Raw genomic sequence first — 22,264 nt, forward strand, 5'->3', positions numbered from 1 at the left:
AGCAAGAATTAAAATGCACACATATTGACAAAAAATTGTCAATTTTAATTTGAGTAGTAAGTAAATTCACAGTCAACATTTTACTAAATTGTACTAAAATAACACTTTCACTGAACGTGTCTCAATATATTTAGATACATATAATTATAATTCAAAATATAATTCAAAAAATGTCATGTAGGAGAATAATTTTATATTAATGTTGATAAAATCTAAAAATAAAATAACACAAATACCTATAAATAAATGTAATAATAATAATAAATCATAAAATAATTTATAGTCAACATTCCTCAGGCTTCAGGAATGTGTCTGTCACGTCTTAAAATGTAAAAAGACTTCTCACCAGACTTTAGAACAGATTTAATGACACACTCTCACACTTGTGTTTTTCAATAACAACTGCTTCTCGTTGTTCTAGATGATGAAGGCTTCTAACTCATATTGAAATGCAAATCAAAACTCATGTAATATTAATAGAGCAGCTGCAGACACCTGTATTTTTTCATTAGTATCTTCCAAAAATGAATGCGACAGCTCATGTGATTCATGACACCTGAGGAGCAGCAGTCAAGTGTCTCCTTTGATCATGTGACCCTGTGTGATCTAATAGCTTTCTATAATAAACAGCAAAATAAAGCAGAACCCCCGTCACACACACACACAGATTCACACACACACTAATATTATTTCATTGTGAACAAGCTCTCTGCTAATGGAAAGCAATATAAAGGCCTCAGTCAGCGCCGGGATGTTTTTCATTAACATGTGAGGAAAAGGGAGTTAATAATGGTTGGATTTCTCCTTTTATACCAGATGAATCAAGAAATTAACATTTCTTATGCTTGTGATGAAGATTTTGGTTTCGTGCTCCAATAAGGATAATCTATAACCAAAATGAACTCATAAATCATACTGGCACATTTTACAATAACAGATGCTTTTGAAATGAATGAATCTGAACCTCCTTCTCTTGAAAAGTCAATTCAGACTATGTTCAGAACAGCACACTACCATACTACTCATACTACTGTTGCAGTGTGCAGTACATATTTTGAACACCGATTCTTCATAGATTTTCTACATCTGTGGGCTATTCTGGTGACCAAACGTTTATTGATGCATAATGTTTTCTGCTTCACATGCAGTGTGTTTTAAACAAGAGGTAGCATTCCATACGGCACAGTATGTAGTAAGCAGTCTTGTTACCAATTGTTTATTTTTGATTTTTTTAGAAATTCAATGGTCAGGTTTGAGAAGCACTTGGTAAACACTCTGTAAGTCGTTTCTCAGTAAAAAAAAAAAAAAAAAAGAGATGGAGGGCGTCTGTTAACATTCATCAGACATACAGCAGCTTTGTGATTCTTTTATAAATGTGCCTCAATTTTCATCTCTAGTGAAATACCCTTCAGTTTTACGACCGTCACTTTCACACTAATGGTGAGCCGCTTTCAAAACGCCCCTCGTCTGAACTTGATGATTAGCTTTAATAAATTCTAGAATAGATTGCCATTATCCTTGGGTTTTTTTTGTATTAAGGGCCAGACCCAGAATATCCACAAAGAGAGACGGGCAGAGATAGTGATTGAGACGCACAAAGTGAAGCTTATGCTTAGATTTTTGATGACGTATTTATGGATGATGGGTAGGATTCGTGGGTCATGTTTTCGGGACACTGAAATGGCGAGTAGGAAATACTAAAAGTGAAATGACAGTGCCAGAGTTGTATTGCTAATAAATAACAATGACGTGTGGAATAGAGCTGGAACGGCACAGTGAAAAGTGACCTTGCAAAGGACTTGAAGAACGAGTGAAGAAATGGACTCATTTAAAACTGAAAAAAAAAAAAAAAACTGTCCCATTCACATCAAAATCAATCACTCACCTTGGAAAATATTCTATAAGCGGCACTGAAAGTGTGTCTGCTGTACGTGAGCATCAGTGCTGTCAGTCTTTAATATCTCAATCTCTCAGATTAATACACATAGTTTGATCTCAGCTCTGGCACTGTCACTGATCTCCCAAGACTGAGGATATGACCCAGAATGCTCTGTTCTCACTGTAATCTCATAAAGTAGAAGTGCCCCAAAGGTGAATGTGATAAATGTCATCATTCCCTTCGTGCAGTGGGTTCAAATAAATCTGAAGGTCACGTGTGTGTGAACTGATCTCTAGGTACATGCACTTCAGCCAAGAGGAACTTGTTGCTTGATCAACATGCAGGAAGTTCAAAGGAATGACAGCCAGAGCAGTGAACGGCACTGGGATTTGATTGGTCTGATTAGAAGGACTGGATCTCTTCCCAGTGTCCGGCTCATCCCACAAACACACACACACACACACACGCTGCTGATCCTTTCAGCACTTTTAACAGCAAAGGCAGATCAATCTGTCCACATTTATCACACATTCGATTTCCTTTTGCTTTTGTCAGTATCTGTCACTCAGATGCTGCTGTCAAGACTTTGAAGTGTCCGGAGCGACTCGGCCTCTTCTTGATAGATCATTGATCTGTCTCTGTGAAGCAATTACTATAGATCGATATCTAAGGAAGATCACATCCCTCTCAAAGGACATGCTAAATGACGAACAGATGATGTGCTCCGTTACAGTCTTCAAGAAGCAGATTATATTTACAGCAAACACAGAAAGACAGTTGTCAAGTATAAATTTAAATAAAAGTAAGTAAATTTGCCAGTGAGTTGTGTTTTTATTAGTAAAATTTAACACCAAAAATGTGTTCTAAGTATCATATTGTTCTTACTATTTCTGCAGTAAATAGTACATAGTATGCACATTTTATAATATCTAGATTAGATTACTTACTGCAGTACCAGATTTGGCTAAATGTACCGTACGTTAATTTTGAGCATTAAGAATAAAATATTATATAAATACTGAAATATAGTTTCATAAATAATGTTTTTATTTTTACTTTTCACCATATTCTAATTTGTTGAGATAATGAATTGGTGGGTTTTTGTTAAATGTGATCCAAATCATCACAATTAAAAGAACCAAAGACTTAAACTACTTCAGTCTGTGTGCATTGAATTTATTTAATACACGAGATTCACAATTTGAGTTGAATTACTGAAATAAATTAACTTTTCCATGACATTCTAATTTATTGAGATGCACCTGTATATTTTTATAAGCTACCATTTAAAAACATCATTGCACATATGTTGAAATTTGAATATTTAAGAAATGTATACCGTTCAGTATCCAGTAATCAATATAGGCTAGTATTTTCTATGAATTTCTAAAGTTCCCTATAGCTGAATGCTCACTCAAAGAGCTTTATTTTCAACTACCGTCTGAAGATTCCATTTTATTGTCTTGCTCTGTGCATCATCTCATTTGATATACAAATTGAGTCAGTGTTTGAGCACCAGACGGTGAAAAGGCTCTTGTTTTCAGCAGGATTCAACTTAATCTGAGAATTAGCCATCAAGTGTTTTTTTTACAGCATACAGATTTGTGGGGGTGACATGTCTAAAAGAAAGTGGCTGCAAATGCTCACGGATGGCTGATTTATTTATTTATCCATTCAGCATGAGCTAAAGAGCGTCCTCACAACAACTCCTAAAAGCATCAGACAGTTTGATTCTTACAGCTGAGGACACTTGTTGAAATCTAAATGGATGAAGGGTGTTATGGATGCAAACACACTCTGCTCTGATTCTTCGTGGACTTTCATTCATCTTATTATCATTCTGCATGTGACTTTTCTGGAAGCTTTTGCGTCAAAAGCATGAAACTGATTACTGATCATCATATGAATGTATTAACTGCTACCAACCAACAAAGTAAATTTTCTCCTCTGGTTTACATCATCCCTTGAATCTTTTTCCTGTCATTCCCTTTTTCACCCTCTCTGAGAGAAAGAGAGAGAGAGTCAATGAAAGAGATGAACAGAGAAAGAGAGAACATGTTTGGTGTTTTTTTTTTCTCTCATTTGCCAGTCACAGCAGATGACGGCTCTGATTAAATTGCTCTAACTGGACTCTGCTTCAGATTCCACGGGTGAACAGTGGTTCACTTTAATGAATGAGTCGTGTTGTGTTTTGTTCCATCGTTTCTCAATCTGAGAGACATCATTATGCCATTAGCGACAGATCACATGCCAAGAGCCATGGATACAAATAACTTTGTCAAAAAAGCAGCAAAGCAAATGACTTGAAATCTCTCAGGTCAAATTAACAGAGTGTGAGGAAATGCTTTCAACTGCTGCAACAAGCTTTTAAAACATCTGTGTGAGGTGTTTCAAGGACTTGAGATGCTATCTGTCCTTAACCTGTATGCTCTGATTTCATTTCTCTGTATTTTACTCTTTTGCATGAGTGGAATAACAGAATGTCCCTGTTTTGAGACCAGAGGGGATGCAACTGCTCCAACACTCAACACACAGATGGTGCCTTTACGTTAAAGACACATTCATTACGTCCACATCATTACTCATATGAAGCCACACTTCACACTGAACCCACCTCACCCCTCAGTGTCAAAAATATCTTAAGATCACTGACGCATCCTTGACGTGACATTTTAACAGCCAGACATGATCTTCTTTTTAGCAGGCGACAAAATGAAGGTCATGAAAATCTCCAGCCTCATTTAAATGTTCGACATGTTTGAAAAAATTAAGTGAAACGATCCTGCAGGACGTCAATCACTAGAACAGCAGTAATGAAAAAGACCCATAGCTGCAGAAGGGGATGATGAGATGTTTTAAAAGATGCTGTTCTTGTTCTGATACTGTAGGTTACATGATATAAAGCAGTATGTAAACAAGTTATTGATTATCATATATCCTGAACAGAATTTCCAGCTGTATACAGCATAAACCCAGAGACTATTGAGTCAGTATATCCAACACAATCTCATGACAATTTGTAACTATTTAACATTTTGGCAAATTGGAATTTGTATAAATTTGTTCAATTTCATTCGCTCCAGTGACTTTTCTTAATGTTTATGACCTTCATGCTTGCTTTTTTCTAAAATTGCATGAAATTCCCTGCTCATAAAATAGTTATGTTCTCCTTTGCAATATTCTGAATGAAAATAGCTGAATTGTACAGTACTTTGAATATTGAGAGGGTCTTAACCCAATTAGCAAATAGAGCAAATGCTTCCCAGAGAGTGTTTAAGAGAGTAAGTTAACAAGATAAATTCATGATAAATAATACATGCACACTCAAATACACACGCAAACTCACAAACACACACATTTCACACATTTAGAAGGGAAGTGAACAGGCGGGGGAAAGACAGACAGAAGCCCAGAGAGACTGATGGCTATATTGAAATGAATACAGAGAACTGACAGGAACCCAATGGAGTGAAACACTGGCACAGAGAGAGTCTGATGTAAGCCAGTCCGGCTCAAGCACACTCACACTTCAAACTGCATACAGTAGCACACACATCAATACAGTGACAAATACTCTAATTCCCTAGACAAAGCACAACCACAAACGGCCTAAAATGCTTTTAGGATAAATAAACACAAGAACTGAGTTGCTACTGACACTCTTTCACCTCTACACAAGCACGAAACAGGAAGTCACACAGAACCGACTGGCAGTACAAATGGAACAATGAAAAATCACTCTGTTTCCCATGAGAAGAACAGTTATTGCCTGTTTCAAAAGCATCACTGAAGCCAGACAAAGCAGAGATATTTCACCGCCCATCTTACCTAATTTAGGGAGGGAATATTTGACTTTGAAGTAATCCTGGTAAAACTGCAGAAGTCTCTTGGTGATGTGCAGAGCGTAGTCCCCTGATCCGCTCTGGATGGCGTCAGGTCTGGTGTACAGCCGAATCTAAAACAACACAACATAAGAAGAGAGAGAATAAAAGTCAAACTGCTTCAGGAGCTGAATGAACTCCTGGAACTCTACGGCTCTGGGTTTATTCCTAACCTGAATTTCATCAAGGACAACGGTTATGGACTTGAGAGATTAAGGTCCAAGAGTAATCCCTGGTTAATATATCTGCCAAATGCCTTCATCTGGCTTGTGAATTTTGCATTTGTTATTCAAGTGTACTTTTCTCCACCCCTCATGCAGACAGTCTTGTTTCATCCAGTTTTCAATACTTGTTTTGTTGAAATCAAAGTTTGTAATTTTTTGATTCACCTCAGAGCTGATTGGTTTGATACATGGCTTAATCTTTTATTGAGCAACTCATTTAAATCCTTATAGACTGGTGAAAAAACATATACTTCCAGAACCAAGGCCACTGAAAGAACAGACAGCTGTTTCTACTGGAGTTAAAGCACTTTAAATGAACTGGCTGCACTTTCATAAACCTTAATGTTATTGGACTGTAGCTGCTGAAAACTTCCTCCATATATTTAAAATTTGATTATTTCCATCAATTGTAAACCAGATGTTTAATAAAACAGCATTTTAGACATTTGTTTTTGGAAATAAATTAGATTGCAATGAAAAAGCAAAGACAAAGCATTTGCATTATTGCAAGATTCTTTATTCTGTTTGTGAGGAGGAGGAAGAGAGAACAAGTGTGAAAGAGAAAGTGAGTGAGGTGTGGCTCTGTGGGAAATGTATTCCCACAGTAAAAATGATCTTGGACTCTTTTAGCCAAAGGCTGATTCACGGCACGGCTTTCTGAACGGGCATCCATCTAGTCAGAATGAATGTCCTCCTACACTAACAGAGTTACAGTGCAAAACAAGCAGCAGGAAAGGCTTTGTTTCAGAGCCTGGCAGCAATGCAATGTGTTGTTTATCTCACATGTTGCTGCCGTATCGATCAGCTCTATGTCTGATATAAAGATGAATGGGCGGCACTCAGGGCTGTGGAAATGATTCAAAGCTCAATCAAATCAATGTGATTTTAAAACAACCTGTAATTAGACAAAGCAGTCGCGTTGAAAATCAAGAGATTCTTCATTAATCAGCCAGTGTGAAGATTGTTCAATCTTCATTTGTTTGTTTGTTTGGTTTTGTTGAAGGCAGCTTGACAGAGACTTAAATGGGGTTAATTGAACTTAAATGGAGAGTCTCTCCATGAGCGGTTTCTCAGCATTGATCCGCTAACAAGCTCTTTCTGCTGAAAAGATGAAGCTTTATTCAACACATTCTGCACTTGACTTGATATTAACAACCTGTTGAGTTATTATTCTATATATGTCTGTATGTGAGGGATACTTCAGGCACTTTACAAATTTCTTTCTCCTTGTTAGAACATCTAGCTAGTCGACAGCTTGTGTTGTGTAGACCAGTTCAACTGGTTTAACAGCTTGTCCAGAACCAAATCAGCCTGGATCAGGATGGACATTAATGCTGGTATAAGCTGGTATTTTAATTTTGAAACTTCAAAGCATTTGTATTCTACAGCTAAAACCAGAATTTTGTCCATTAAATGCACTGAACATGTTTTTTAATCAGGCTGAGTAATTTAATGAATATGTAATGAGCACTTTAGTATAGTGGTGTTGAATTTTGATTAGATATTAAAAGAACATTTGTCATTTTAATAAGACATATAAAAATTGACTGACATAAAACCAGTAGATTTAATAATGGCTTCTAGAGTGTTATGAATGAAATATGCTTCTTGAAATTCATCACATACTGTAACACGTTCTCGTATTTAACAAATACAAGACAGATGTAGTGTAAAAGGGATATCTGGTCAGAAAAGGAAAACTATGTTGAGTGTTAGTAAGCTTGCTTGTTTCTGTGAGAAATCATGGTTTTAACACAATAAGTTTGAGATGTATCAAATATACATCTAAAATCAGTATATTAGAATGATTTCTGAAGAATCATGTAACTCTGGAGTAATGACTGTTCGGAAGCTTTGCATCACTGGAATAAATTTCATTTTAAAATATATTAAAATAGAAACCGTTATTTTAAATTTGATATTACTGTTGTTACTATATATTTCATCAAATAAATGCAGTCTTGGTGAGCATTACAAGGAGCACATGCAACAGCAGTTCTATTGCAGTTCTATCTTATATGCATCATTACTCCTGTAAACATACAGATCAGTATGTTTGCTCCGAATGCATCAATAACTGTATATGCTTCATAAATGCAAGATTGTATAGTTACAATTCATGGTTAAATTTCACCACTACTATCTGGAGCCTTAATAAATGTATTACATAATGCCCAACCAACTGTTGCAGAGTCTGATGTGATTTTTACGTGTGTGTGTGTGTGTGTGTGTGTGTGTGTGGGTGTGGTGTGTGGGTGTGTGTGTGTGTGTGTGGTAGATCAGTGTTTCCCCATAAACCCAGAGTAATAACTCTACTCTCCCCTTCAACGTTCCTCTCCCACGGTCTTTCCTCTCGCTCCACACAGCCAAATCTTTATGATGAATAGTGAGAGGGGCTACCCTGCCGCTTTTATGTGATTGATGGGGGATGCTAGCTTGGCTAACCACTACAAGCCGCAGTGTGGGTATAAGTGCCCCAGATAGAAGCACGCACTGCAGTCAGCAGTGATTTAAAGGAGAGCGCGGTCATGCTAAAGCAGATCAGATTAATTACACTAATATGAGGAGGAGGCTGGCTAAGGGCACACAGCAGGAACCACTGAGGAAGCCGTCAGGAAGTGTCTAATATGACAACAGGGCCCATAAACCATGTCTCTCCTTTGGCAGACAGATGATGCTGCTTAGACTGTGAGGACTCAGTGCCAAAAAAAATAACATTTAAGTGCATGTGATGAAAGTGATACAGCGAACATTATCTTAATGGCTAAACTTAACATAAAACATGTTCATACATGATATAAAACTGGACTAATGTTAGTGGAGACAACCCTTTCCATTTACATTATATCCATTTTGTAACCATAATGTATTGACTATATAAACTTACAGTAAGCTTCATATAAATATATCCACTGTGAGTAAGATAGCTCTGTTCCAAAACTTGCTGTCTTGGCAGCTGTCTTATAAGGGGTCATCCTAAACGAGATACTCAACTAGAGTATGTAAACAACTATTGATATCAAGGTCTCACAATTGATATCAACAGACTCTGATATTAGCATTTTGCTAAGCAATTAAATACATTAATGAACATAAAAATACATAGTCCACGCAAATATTGGATAATCAGTTTTAAATGAAACTATTTCATCCATACTTTTTAGTATTTCATAAAATTTATTTACTCATTCACTACCAAAAGTATGAGGTCAGTAAGATTTTGTAATGTTTCGCTTATTGACCCCAAACATTGGGTAGTGCGTATTCTATAAGTATATATTGATATATGTCTACTTATTTGATGTTTTGTATTGATTTATTACTGAACTCTGTGCAATGCATTCTGGGATTGTTTTCACTCTGAAGCATACTTGAAAGGTTACCTTATAATTTGGCAAATGATGCATTTTAAAAGCAGAATATCTTCTGCAAAAGCATCTGTGATACCTTAAAAAGCTAGGTTTTAGAAAAGAGTTCTGGAGTGATAAAATCTCTGTTTACTGTTTCTAACTTTGAGTTTTGGGGGCTTAAAATGTGGCTCACCACAACACATTGTCTGCAACTTCTTCTCTGTAGGTGAAGATAGTACGTTGACATGCAGAGAGAAATGTCCTGGAGAAATGTCGGACGTTCGTCAGACATTGAGGCCTCCACTGGCATGTTGGACAGCGACTGATACGAGCTCTCGTGTTTCAGACTCACTCTGAATGTGGCTTTATAGATGGGCTCGTCGAAACACGGGAAGGCCTTTCTAGCGTGAGTCAGTGAGAACTGCGTCACTGCGAGAAACCTGCAGAATAACACCAGGAATAAGAACATGAGAGAGAGGTGAGATGGAAAAAAAATCATCTTGGGAACATTATATGCAATTTATGTAGCCTAGGAGTCTGCAGTGAAAATTCGTTTCACCTCAACTTCATTAAATTGGTTGTCACATGACTTTCCTGAATTAGCTCTGACTGCCATCCCTGAACTCATCGCTGCACATTTTTATCTCACTAATGAGCTTCCTGATGTGAAGATGGACAAAACTGATACAGTTTTTTTGAACCACGGCAACTAAATGACATCAAATGTCAACTTATCATAAACCATACCAGAATTACTACACATAAATAATGATATATCTGTCACAGCTGTAAACATTAAACCCATCTGTCAACAAACAGTCAACAAACTGACAGAGTGAACCAATTTAGATGACAAGGAAATAATAAAAAGCTGTCAAATTCATCTTACATGTAGTTGGATTGGTGAATTGTAAGTGGATCATTATTACATTTACATTTAATCATTTAGCAGACGATTTTATCCCAAGAGACTTACAAATGAGAACAGTAGAAACAATCAGATCAACAAGAGAACAACAACGGTATACAAGTGCTATGACAAGTCTCAGTTAGTCTAGTACAGAGCACGTAGCCAGGGTTTTTTTTTTTTTTTTTTTAAATGAATATGATAGACAAGAAAAAGAAAAGGTAAGTACTAGTATTAGTTGGTTAAGTGCAGACGAAAAAGATGAGTCTTTAGATGTTTTTTTGAAAATAAGTAAAGACTCAGCTGTTCGAATTGAGATCGGGAGGTCATTCCACCAGCTGGGCGCAGTCCAGGAAAAAGTCCTTGAGAGTGATTTTGAACCTCTTTGGGATGGCACCACAAGGCGTCGTTCACTTGCAGAGCGCAAACTTCTGGAGGGCGCATAAGATTGAACTAATGAGCTTAGGTATGTTGGCGCCATGCCAGTGGTCGTCTTGTAGGCAAGCATCAGTACCTTGAATTTAATGCGAGCGGCTACTGGTAGCCAGTGTAACCTGATGAGGAGAGGAGTAACATGAGCTGTTTTGGCTCATTGAAGACAACCCTCGCTGCTGCATTCTGGATCAGTTGTAGAGGCTTGATAGTACATGCAGGAAGGCCCGCCAGGAGAGCATTATAATAGTCCAGTCTGGAGAGAACAAGAGCTTGGACAAGAAGTTGGGTGGCTTGCTCTGACAGGAAGGGGTCTAATCTTCCTAATGTTATATAAGGCAAATCTGCAGGACCGGGGTCGTTGTAGCAATATGGTCGGTGAAGCTTAACTGATCATCCATCACAACTCCTAGTTTCTGGCTGTCCTGGAAGGAGCTATGGTTGATGAACCCAGCTGTACAGAGAAGTTGTGATGAAACGATGGGTTAGCTGGAACCACCAGCAGTTCAGTCTTAGTAAGGTTAAGCTGAAGGTGATGGTCATTCATCCAGCTAGAAATGTCACTCAGACAGGCTGAAATGCGAGCAAACTACCGTGGGGGTCATCTGGTTGGAATGAGAAGTAGAGTTGAGTGTCATCAGCGGAGCAGTGATAGGAAAAGCCATGCTTCTGAATGACAGATCCTAATGACGTCATGTAGATGGAGAAGAGAAGCGGTCCAAGTACTGAGCCTCGAGGAACCCCAGTAGCAAGTTGTTGTGACTTAGAAACTTCACCCCTCCAAGACACCATGAAGGATATATCAGAAAGGTAGGAGTTAAGGCACTGGAGTGCAGTTCCAGAGATGTCCATCTTTCTGAGGGTGGATAGGAGAATCTGGTGATTAACGGTGTCAAAAGCAGCAGACAGGTCCAGCAAAATGAGTACTGAGGATTTTGAAGCTGCTCTTGCCAGTCGCAGGGCTTCAGTAACCGAGACCAGGCAAGGTCCCGGTTGAGTGGCCACTTTTGAAGCCAGATTGGTTGCTGTCCAGGAGGTTGTTCTGTACAACTTATTAATCTACATTTAGACACATTTACCACATCGAAATTACATCTGAGTCTGAATATCATTACGAGCCTAAACTATAAACAATCATGGAAATTTCTATTAAAGTTAGAGAGCCGGAAAAGCAGTGAGCTGCATTAATTGATATCAAAGCCCGACTCAAACCTCACGATGGCTTTGGCCACCCACAGCATCACCAGCAGACGGGGGAGGAGGGTTTTCTGCTTCTGCAGTTCCGTCAAGTTTTTACTTTCATTAGCAGCTATTCATGCAGTAACAATCTATAATGAATCTATAATGTCCCACCTGTTTACCTCCTCTTTGGATTCAGGATTTATAGACACTAGTACCATTAAAACATCTTAACACTATTTACAGACCACAGTTGAGATGCAGGCAGGAGGTGATGAGAAATCAAATCAGACGACTAACAGACACACAGGAGGAGATTCTACCAGGATATCAGTGAAAATCCCGGCAGCGAACCACATGGGGGTGTTTGAGTTTGTTGTTTAATGTGACATGACTGTACCTGAAAATGTGTGAAGGATGAAGGAAAAGCTGTTAAATCTCCAAAAAGACCAGACGACCAGATGTTGGTTTGAAGTGAACTAACAACACGGTTTGTGTGCCCACATCTGACAAAAACAGGGTATTTTCTCAATCCTGCGTTAACAAATATATGAGCAGCCAGCAGGCGCTGATTACACTAAACTCAATGATCTTCACAGCCTGTGGAGCTCAGAGGTGCGGCAAGACTCTGAACATCAGCATGCTAGATTTATCTCAAAGCTGCTCTTCAATGGATCTTACAATGTCAACACCTCAATTTGTGCTGAATCAAAAATGGGTCTGATAAAGAATCGTTACACTGAGGCCTTTACATGCTGTTTTACAGCTGAAAGGAGGAAGAAGGTCCAGCAGTTATTGCAAACAGAAAGGCAACTGGTGGATGGACAAAATATTAATGTCCATGAAAGTGATCCCTTCAGGGTAAAACAAGGTTTAAACTTGTTTCAAATGCAGGAAAACCTGGGGCAAAGATTCAAACATAAGCCATTTTTTTCCCACAGAGGACAAAGAGTCAGACTCAACAAATCAAGAAACAGATATTCAGTGCTGTCTAACTGGAATCACTCTGAATATGAAGCTTTAAATGGCTGTAAGACACTGTAATCAATGAACATATGAGCTTCTGATAATCAAAGGCTCATCTTGTCACAAGTTGTTTGGTAATTAAACGCACAACGATGAAGATGAAGTTCCAACAGACTTTAATAATCCACAAGGCAGATTCCACAAATAGAACCAGTCCGACACAACTCTACATGAATTCACAACTCTACATGAACTCTACATGACCTGACACTGAACTGAAACTGAACAGAACTTAAATAGTGAAGATAACAAGACACACACCCTTGAACATAATGACGAAATCAAATGAATAACCATTACAGTCCATGAGGGTTTGACAAATCTCAAAGAGCTGAAAAATATGATATTGGGTGATCTGACGGTTTTCAAATGAATTGTCTTAGTTTAAACATTGGCACATTTAAACCAAACACCTTAATCTAATCTAACTAATGGTAATAACTGCTTAAATAGTTAAGATAATGCTTTATAAGAATGTTTTTTTAATGTAAATCTAACTTTCTGTAGATTTATAAATGTTTAGTACTGTGCTGGAAGACAGTATTTTTAGACTATAGGTGAACCGTCACCTGGATTTAAAGCTGTTAATATTATAAATGAAGAACTGGAGAATAGATTTTGTTTATTTTAACACATGCTGTAATAATATTTGGAAAATGGGCAACATTTTTAGCCTTGGCATTTGTGTTTGCAAAACGTATTGCATCGATTAGATTTTGTTTAGATTTTGTTTATTTTGAAACATACATTGTTAGGAAACATTTGTGAGAACACCAGTAAATTAAAGCCAACCTCACAAAAAAACAGATGTCAACCAGATTTTAATCAAAGATGCAATGGTTGCAACTGTTATTAGTCTCCATTTATATATAAAAATGCCATATTCATTAATTATGGTTTTGAAGTAGCGAACATTACTATTGAAACTATTAGATTTGGATGTACTACTAGAAACACTAGTAGAAATACTAGTCAGAATAATAAATTAAGACAAATACAAAACAAAACTTGTACTGTAGGTGTTTTACTAAGATGCCAATAAACAACATATCAGTATCAGGCAGCATCAACATAACATGATTTGCACTCAATAATATATCACTGACACATGAATCTCACAAGAATGAATATTCACTGTGATCCTTAAAGTAGTCTGTGCTTATCCTCATTCTCTCCACAGCAGAACATTATAACAACATCTGAGAGAGTTTGATTCGGACACTGAAGCGCTTTTACCTTCTTTCTCCATTCAGCACGTACGAGCTGCGGAAGAAGCCCAGGAGCTCGTGCTCAATGAGCGCGTGAAAAGTGATGTTGATCTTGTAAGTTCTGAGGGGCTTCATCTCTCTGTGCAGCGCGATCACATACACCTGTTTGGGCTGGTAGTGGAAGCGGCGCTGGATCCTCATGGCGCCCGCTTTCTTACTGTCCGAGTACACCAGCACCTTGTCCACCTCCAGCCGGTCCGTGTGCAGCACGATGAACTTCGTGGAGTGGACGCATTCAAACTCAATGTTCACCTCGCCGGAGAAGGTGAAGTTCTCCATGTACACGGACAGTCGGAGGTCGTAGTGGCGCGGGCGCAGGGTGGCCGGTAAGCGCAGGTGTCTCCAGGGCTGCTGTTCTTCCTCTGAGTCTCTGTGACTGATGTTCCCGTCCCGGGACTTTTTCCACTTACTGTTGCTGGAGCCGTTCGCTGCCAGAACCCCGCTGCTCTCCGCGGCGCATCTCTCGAAGCTGACGCTGAGCGTTATTGCGATGGCCGTGACTACGATGAGGGTGAGGATGGAGATGGCGAAGCCCAGCACAAGTCTCTTATTCACCGTGATGTGCTGCTCGGTCGTCCGGGGCCGGACAACCACGCTGTCGGCCCACTGATCGGACAGAGCCCGTCCGTTCCTCATGCTCGCGTCCTCGATCCCCATAATATGACAAATCTGATTTGTTTTATGTTCATGATCAGCCTCCGTTGCATTCAGATGCTGGAGCTGATCGAGTTTTGCACATCCGTTTCTGCTCTAATGTGGATGAAGGTCCAGCACCTGCTTTCTGATCAATCGCGAGAGTGTTGTCAATCTCTCTTCGCTCTGTTCATTTCTGCCTCCATCCTCATCCCGGTTTCTCTCTGTCTCATGTGTCCTCTCTCTCTCTCTCTCTCTCTCTCTCTCTCTCTCTCTCTCTCGTAGCAGTAGTCTAGTAATTCCGTCTAAATCTTATGTTCAGTTACAGTAAATCACATTTAATTAAACAGTGAAATATACAGAGAGGCTGATGTGACTTTTCTCCTCTTTCACACACATCAAAACTGCTGAGTTGCATGAATATTCAATAAAATAACGGAATTAAATTATACACGCATTTGAGACATGTTAAACATTTGTACATGTTAAAACCTTACAGCAGTGCTGTGACAGTATTTTTAACACAACGATTAATATATATCCCACAAATACATAAGAACATGTTGGTTATGTACTTTCACATAAGAAGTATGAAAGGTGGATGTGTAATGATTATTTCAATAAAAGCATCAGGTTGGGACAGTCAAGAGAGAGACTATCTCCCTAAGAGTACACATTCTTATGTGTAATCACTAAAATTAAGCAGTTTAGTTTTGTGCAGTAGCGTGTATTTCAGTGTCTGTGTGGTTCACCAGGGTTTCAATTTTATAAACCCAAATAATTAAGCATATATTCACAATGTGAGCTGCAACTGTGCAAAATTAAAGGCCGCTGTCCATGGTGCTGAATCAAGCAGTAGCTACTACTGTATTTCAGCACCACTCATGCAACCTAACTGAAAAAAGTTTGCATTTCAAACAAGGTTCTCGGAAACACTCCCCCCATCAACCATTGGTAGAAAACACAGATAGACCAGCCCAAGCTCACACCATGGTTGGTTGATTCTCAAACAATCCTTGAACCACTTTTTCCCAGGGTGAATCAAACTACAAATAGGTTACACATAATAGTTTATACATACTAATAGTTTTTTATTTAACTAATTAGTAACTGTATAGATTTATACAGGATTTGTAATATATTTAAAACAACACATTTAAACGTTAATGAGTTTGACCATTTTTACTGCTTAAACCCTGATTTTTTTTTTTTTTTTTTTTTAATTATAAGGCTTATAAAGATATTAAGCATGAAACAATAATATGTAGATTAATATCTTTCATTGTTCCATAAATTATTCATAAAATTTATTTAATGAAGTCCTAAGGATCTTTCAAACTTAAAGTGATTTCTGTGGAAGTAGCACCAATACAAGATTTATAAGATACATAAAACATAAAATAATGATATCATTTCATTAGTTCAGATTATCATTAACTTTATAATTTTTTTTACTCTTATTTTAGCATTTGAGATTTTATTTGAGCAGTTTTAAGATTATACAGAATATAATCCTAATTAATAAACAGAATAAATTGAGGCAAAAATGTTTGTTTGTTATTTGTTTACTTAAACTTTTCACTAAAGTAAATATCAAAAATCATACTTGTTATTTTACTTGTCTGTGGCCATGCATGACTGTAAGGCACAGAGCATCAGTCATTAGGCATTAATCACATTATAATACATTTAACAAATAATAAGCTTCAATTGCACAGTGTACTGGATGATACAGAGTAATTTTCAGAATTGTGTTGGTAATTTTAATTTGCATATCTTATTTCCTGTTTGACCTGAATGAAGTTTGACTTTTATTCACCCTTTATCTTCTTTTCCAGGTATCAAGATGACATCATTCACCACAGCAAATGCTTCTGCAGATGATAATGTGGCCTCATTGTTTGTAAAGAGACCTTCATCCTGATGCTTCCAAGTTCTCCATCAGAAGTTCATCAGGCATTGCTGGTTTTTGATGATATTCAACAGTTGTTTGAGGTTCTGATATCTGAGCTGCCACATGAATATCTTCTAATCTTGTATGTATCAGATAATGAAATACAGCAGTTGCTGAATTAATCTGTGCTGTAATGGTTTTGTTTAACATACATCAAACTATAAATGATTGAATCTTGGCTTTTATTGTGTTATATTGAATTTGTGCCATTGATTTAGTCTGTAATCAGTGATGTTTGAGTTTCTAGGAAACCATCTCACCAGCATATAAGTAATTGTAGATATGTAAATAAAATTAGCTCTAGCATGGGTTTCGATGGGAAATATTTTCTGATGACTAAGAAAAAAACTGAATTCAAAGGAGCAAGTAATGGTCAAGTTTTCATGAGAACATCAACACTAGTCATGCTGCACTTTTTGAAAGAGATCAACATGATCTATCAATGTCAGTTTCTTGTCTCTGGCTTGATATTGTTTCAGTTGTTTCTGTGCACTTTTATAACATGGTAAAAAAAACAAATTATGGGTACTCGTCTGCTTCCCAGGAGGTTTTGCTGGATTTCTGGGCAAGTGTGTGGATGAATACTAATGAGGAACCGGTGGTTCCTCTTTGACCCTCAACAGTTATGACATGGTGAGTGTCATCTATTATGTTATATTGTGAATAATATGATTTTGTTCATTTGTTTTTTCACAAACCCACAAACACCTTCTATCACTTTAATACCACTTTCACATCTCCCCTCCATATTTTCCACCACTCATTTGTCTCAGTACATCTGTCATTGTTTCATAAAGGAAGATCTCTTTAAACAAAATGATGGCTCCAAACAACAAATAACATTATTAATTTGCAGCCATTGGCATGGCTGGTTAAACAGCACAGCGAGAGGAGAGCCGTGAGCGTGTGAAGAGACCCTTGAAGCCAGGAGAGAGAAGGCGAGGTGGAAAGATGACGGGGAGAAAGTGAAAAGGAGGCTTCTAGTTCGACTGATTTTATTCACATCTGAAATTCTCTAAACTAGAACAGGAAGGAAATGCATTTAGATTCCCATCCAATCAAGATCCTCTACGCCTCTTTACCCCCAAGTAATTTAAAACATATTCTTATGAAATAATAGGGAAGAAATGGAACATTCTTGAATTATTGCAAAATGAAAATTGAGATGCATTAAAAGAGAAAAATAAGTCATTTTCTTTTTGGCATCTGAACTTAAAAGCTTGTGTCATTGTGTGCAAATGTGCATGAACCATGTACCTCCTGTTGAATGAAAACATATAACACAAGATCAGTCTGGAGGGACTGTGAGGAGGGCTAATTGAATAAAAAATGTCAGTAAAACATCCCTGAGGGCAGCTGCAACTGCTGATATATAAAGGGCCATTTCAGAGGGAAGAAATGAAGAGAAGCTCACTCACACAGATAGAAAAAGAGAAGGAATGAGATTTGTTACTATATGAGCAGTGCAGAGACACATCGCCCCCTGCAGTCCACAAGTAACGTTAGCAGAAGAATCGCAATCAACAATGGACAGAGATATACACAACACAACTGGAAGTGCAGCCCCTTATCCAAGCAATCTGGTGAAGTCTCTCTGAAATCTGTTAAGTTTTGCTGTTTTTCATCATCTCAGCGATCAAGCAGATGTCCTTGACCAGAGGAACTTCTACAATCTTAAACAGCTGTTGTGTTTCAGGCAATAATGAGCCCACCTGCAGAGCCGTCGCGAAATCCGCCTCACACACCTGCTTGACTTAAACTGATGAATCTGTAAAGATGTTTAAAGATGCAAGACTAAAATTGTCGGTAAGTACACATTGCATATCATCCTTGCCACAAAGGGTGCTGTAGTGGGCATTAGGGTAAACTATCTTTTTCTATAGTCATTTTTCTCTTTAAGGAAATTTCTGTCTTGGTGTAGCAAGAGAATTTTAATGCTCAAGTTAGACAGGGTTAGTAAAACTCTTCATATATTATTAAGTAAATAATGTGCCCTTCATGTTGGAAATATCGTAATTACAAGTTACAAACACATGAGTGAATGAGCAAAGTCTTATTTACGAGTGGAAAACTTCTAGATGGAGTTTCCGAATTGTGATATTGGAAGGTGCATGTCAGGTAGAAAAATTGTGGAAATATATATATATAGAGAACAAGTGTGAAGTTAATCAGAAATTTGGTTTAAATTTGCTTTATGTAAAAAATAATAATAATAATAATAATAAATTAAGATTTAGTTTATACCAAATGCCCGACTCAGAGGTACAATCTTCCAAGGTGCACTTGAGGTGCAGTAGAATAAGAACTCTTGGGATTTAAAGGCACAGTTATTTGAAGGTAACTCTGTCACCCTCTTGAGTACAGGGGTTTGTTACCTTCGCAAACACATTGGCATACTTGCACTGAGTTTATTTTTGGCCTTAAAAATCTGTAATTGTATATTTTGACAGAACAAAATGCATCCTGAAACTCTTTGTAATGTAACTGTGAGTGTTTTGCTGGAGGGAATTTGATTCTGTCCAGGAGGTGATGATTTTTCACATCAGTCAAGAAATCATCCGTCAGCAGTTTCAGTCACACACACACACATTTGACATTCATTCATAATTCATACGTCAGATGGATATGATATCGTATAAGCAGTAAGTATGGCACAGTAAGACAGCAGGGAATTGGTATTTTTACCCGCCACTATGATAAAACCTGACTGTGTGGCTGATGCAAATGCTTCTGTTCACATGTAGATTGAGGTGCATCTGATTTAGAGACATTTCCAGAGAGATGAATGTGCTGAAATATTCTTACATAATCCCGGCGCCCAAAAGAACAAAATATTTTACTCTCACAACGTGGATAAATTTGGTTAAACTAGGTTTAAATGAAAAGCTTTTAGCAATGATAGAACTGTGGAGTGAAATATGCCTGAGGATGGAGACACTGTTTCTCGATCTGAATGTTAATGGCAGCTCTCATACTCAGCTCTCATAATGGAGACCCATACAGTCACACTGTGCTGAAGATTCAGTAAACACTAGATACCTGATCCATGATCTCAGCTCATTGTACTAGAGGATGATGGAGGTTTCCATTCTCGTCACACTTGGTCATAAATAACTGAAGCCTATTTTAAATAAGAAGAAATAACGTATCAATGTGACATCCAAGGTGATAAATGTTTTACAACATTAAACTCATGAATCGATCCTGAGACGCTCGGGTCTTCTCTTTACAGCTCAAACGCAGTTCCTCATGACAGCCGATGATTTATTGTCCATTCAGCAGCTTTTATCTCATCATCTTGACAAACTCTGATGATTTCCCAGGATCAAACTACGCTTAGAAATAAAGCAGCCAGGCAGGTTGAAAATGAACAATCATTGCCGTATTCAGACTGACATCTAGATGCGATTTGCACAGGCCTTGATGGGATGATGATTTACATGGTCCCGCTGAGCATCATATCAGGATGATGATGAGAAAAGGGTCGTTCACACTGTTAATAGAGGAGCTTTGGAAAGAGCACATTGTCCCTGGTGTTTATGGACCAGAATCCCACAATGTTCTTGTTTTCCTTGCAAAGTAATTTCAGCCCATTTCCATTAAATGAGCCATAAAACTTTATAGGTTATAATGTTCTTTACATTTAACAAGCAAACTGTGGTTTGAACCATAAACAGATACAACATCAAATGACGTCCTTAATAGACCAACAGCCTGTCTGTTTTTGTAAAACATTCCTTGTAGATTGAAAAGTTTCACCAAACTCCCAAAGAGTCGCCACAAACTGGGATGATCTGTAAAATGTTTAGGCTGAGTGTTTTCTCGTCATTCTCTCCGCTGATTTATTACAGTGATTTTCTCCACTGGTTGTCAAGGCAACAACAGTGTTCTATGCTTTCAGCACTGTTTTGGGCCGGTGACAGTACATAATTAAATATAAGCAGTTGCTATTAGGACTGGGGGATACACTGTAATTATAAGCCTTTGCTTGTTCCCTGTGGTTTACCAGGCTGCTGGGGAGGCACTGTCACTCAGATGGCTGCCCAGCTGCCCCCAGACACTGATACAGAGGCCCATCTGTTCCTGAGAGTTTGCGTAGAGATGGGAAACATTTTTGAAGTCAAGGTGAATTTAGAATTTTGTGAACAAAAGCAGAGTTTACCACAAATAGATACATACATAGATAGATATCAACTGCGTGTATGTGAATCACAAAATGATATTGTCTTGGAATCTCGTTTGCCGGACTTTAACCTCATCATGTTGAAATCTTAGGTTTTAAAAAGGATTAGGAGTGAAAAAGAAACCAGTTCTCTTTTTGTTTACTCTGTGTCTGGGTCTAAACTAGAATATTCTGGAATTTTCAATTAAAATCTAGTTTTGCAATATTTGCTCAAAAATATCATCATCATGAGACTAAGAAATAACTCATCTTGTGTTATCATCTGTAAATTATTTCCTATACTCTTATCAAGGACGATATTTAATACAGGAAGTCAAGAGCAGAAATCCATTTGAGAGAAACCAAGAAGCCAGATGGATATCGAACAAATACATGTAACTAAAGTGTGATATTGAGCTACATGTGCATGAATCATGTTTTCCTCTTTTAGTATTGCTGATATTACTTCACAGAAAAAGTTTTTTTTTTTTTCCTTCCTTCAAGGTCTCTTTCTCGCAGTGCAGCATTATCATGAAAACTGTATGAAATGTGTTGAACTGAAACTAAAGAGCTCTTTTCTTATTTCATGGCTTGGGAATGCATTGCAGTCTTTTGAACACACAAGTCTGTCGTTATTCTCCAAACATCATGAAAATACAGTGAGACAGTATCAACAGATTCAGGCCTCCTCTGGCTTCCTTCCCACCACGTCTACATGAGTGAGTCTAGATGGAAGGATGTTTATATAAGAACACTGATATGAGAGTATTTAGTTGAAAGATGCTTCATTTTTATTTAATGGATTTAAAGACTTTTGATATTTGTATTTCTAAATACTGACGAACTGATGCAGATTTTAATGTCTGATGCCTATTTGTGAGAACAGAGTCTCTGATGACCAATATATGGTAACACTTTGTTTTGATACTTCCACTAACATTCTACTAACTACAAGTTTGCAACTTCATGTTGTTGACTGCACAGTGTCTGCTTAATATCTGCTAACATTTTATTTAGCTAATCCCCAAAAGACATTCTACAGACTATAAGTAACTTGTCAGAAACATGTCAACGCACTAACCCCAACCCTAACCTAACAGTCTAATGCTTTAATCAGAGTTAGTTGACGTGCAGTTAGTTGCATGTAATAGAATGTCTAAAGTGGATTATCGGAAGAACAAAAGTGTAACCCAATAGGAGCTGCTTTATGTAAAAGGATATAATTATTACAAATAACTTAAAAAAAAAGGATTTTAAATAATTTAATTTAGCCTTTTTTAATATTTACATAAAATTTGCTAAAACTTAAATGCAGATACTCTACTCAATACTTGAATTTCTACCAAATAACACTTATTTTCTTTCAAAA

General features: G+C 37.6%; 1 pseudogene; it reads right to left on the reverse strand.

Moving 5' to 3' along the window:
- Positions 1–15,020, reverse strand: part of LOC109056054 — a 109,088-nt pseudogene extending 94,068 nt beyond the window's left edge.
- Positions 15,021–22,264: the final 7,244 nt, after the last annotated feature.

The sequence above is a fragment of the Cyprinus carpio genome, chromosome A4 (assembly GCF_018340385.1).
Source record: "Cyprinus carpio isolate SPL01 chromosome A4, ASM1834038v1, whole genome shotgun sequence".
NCBI lineage: Eukaryota > Metazoa > Chordata > Actinopteri > Cypriniformes > Cyprinidae > Cyprinus > Cyprinus carpio.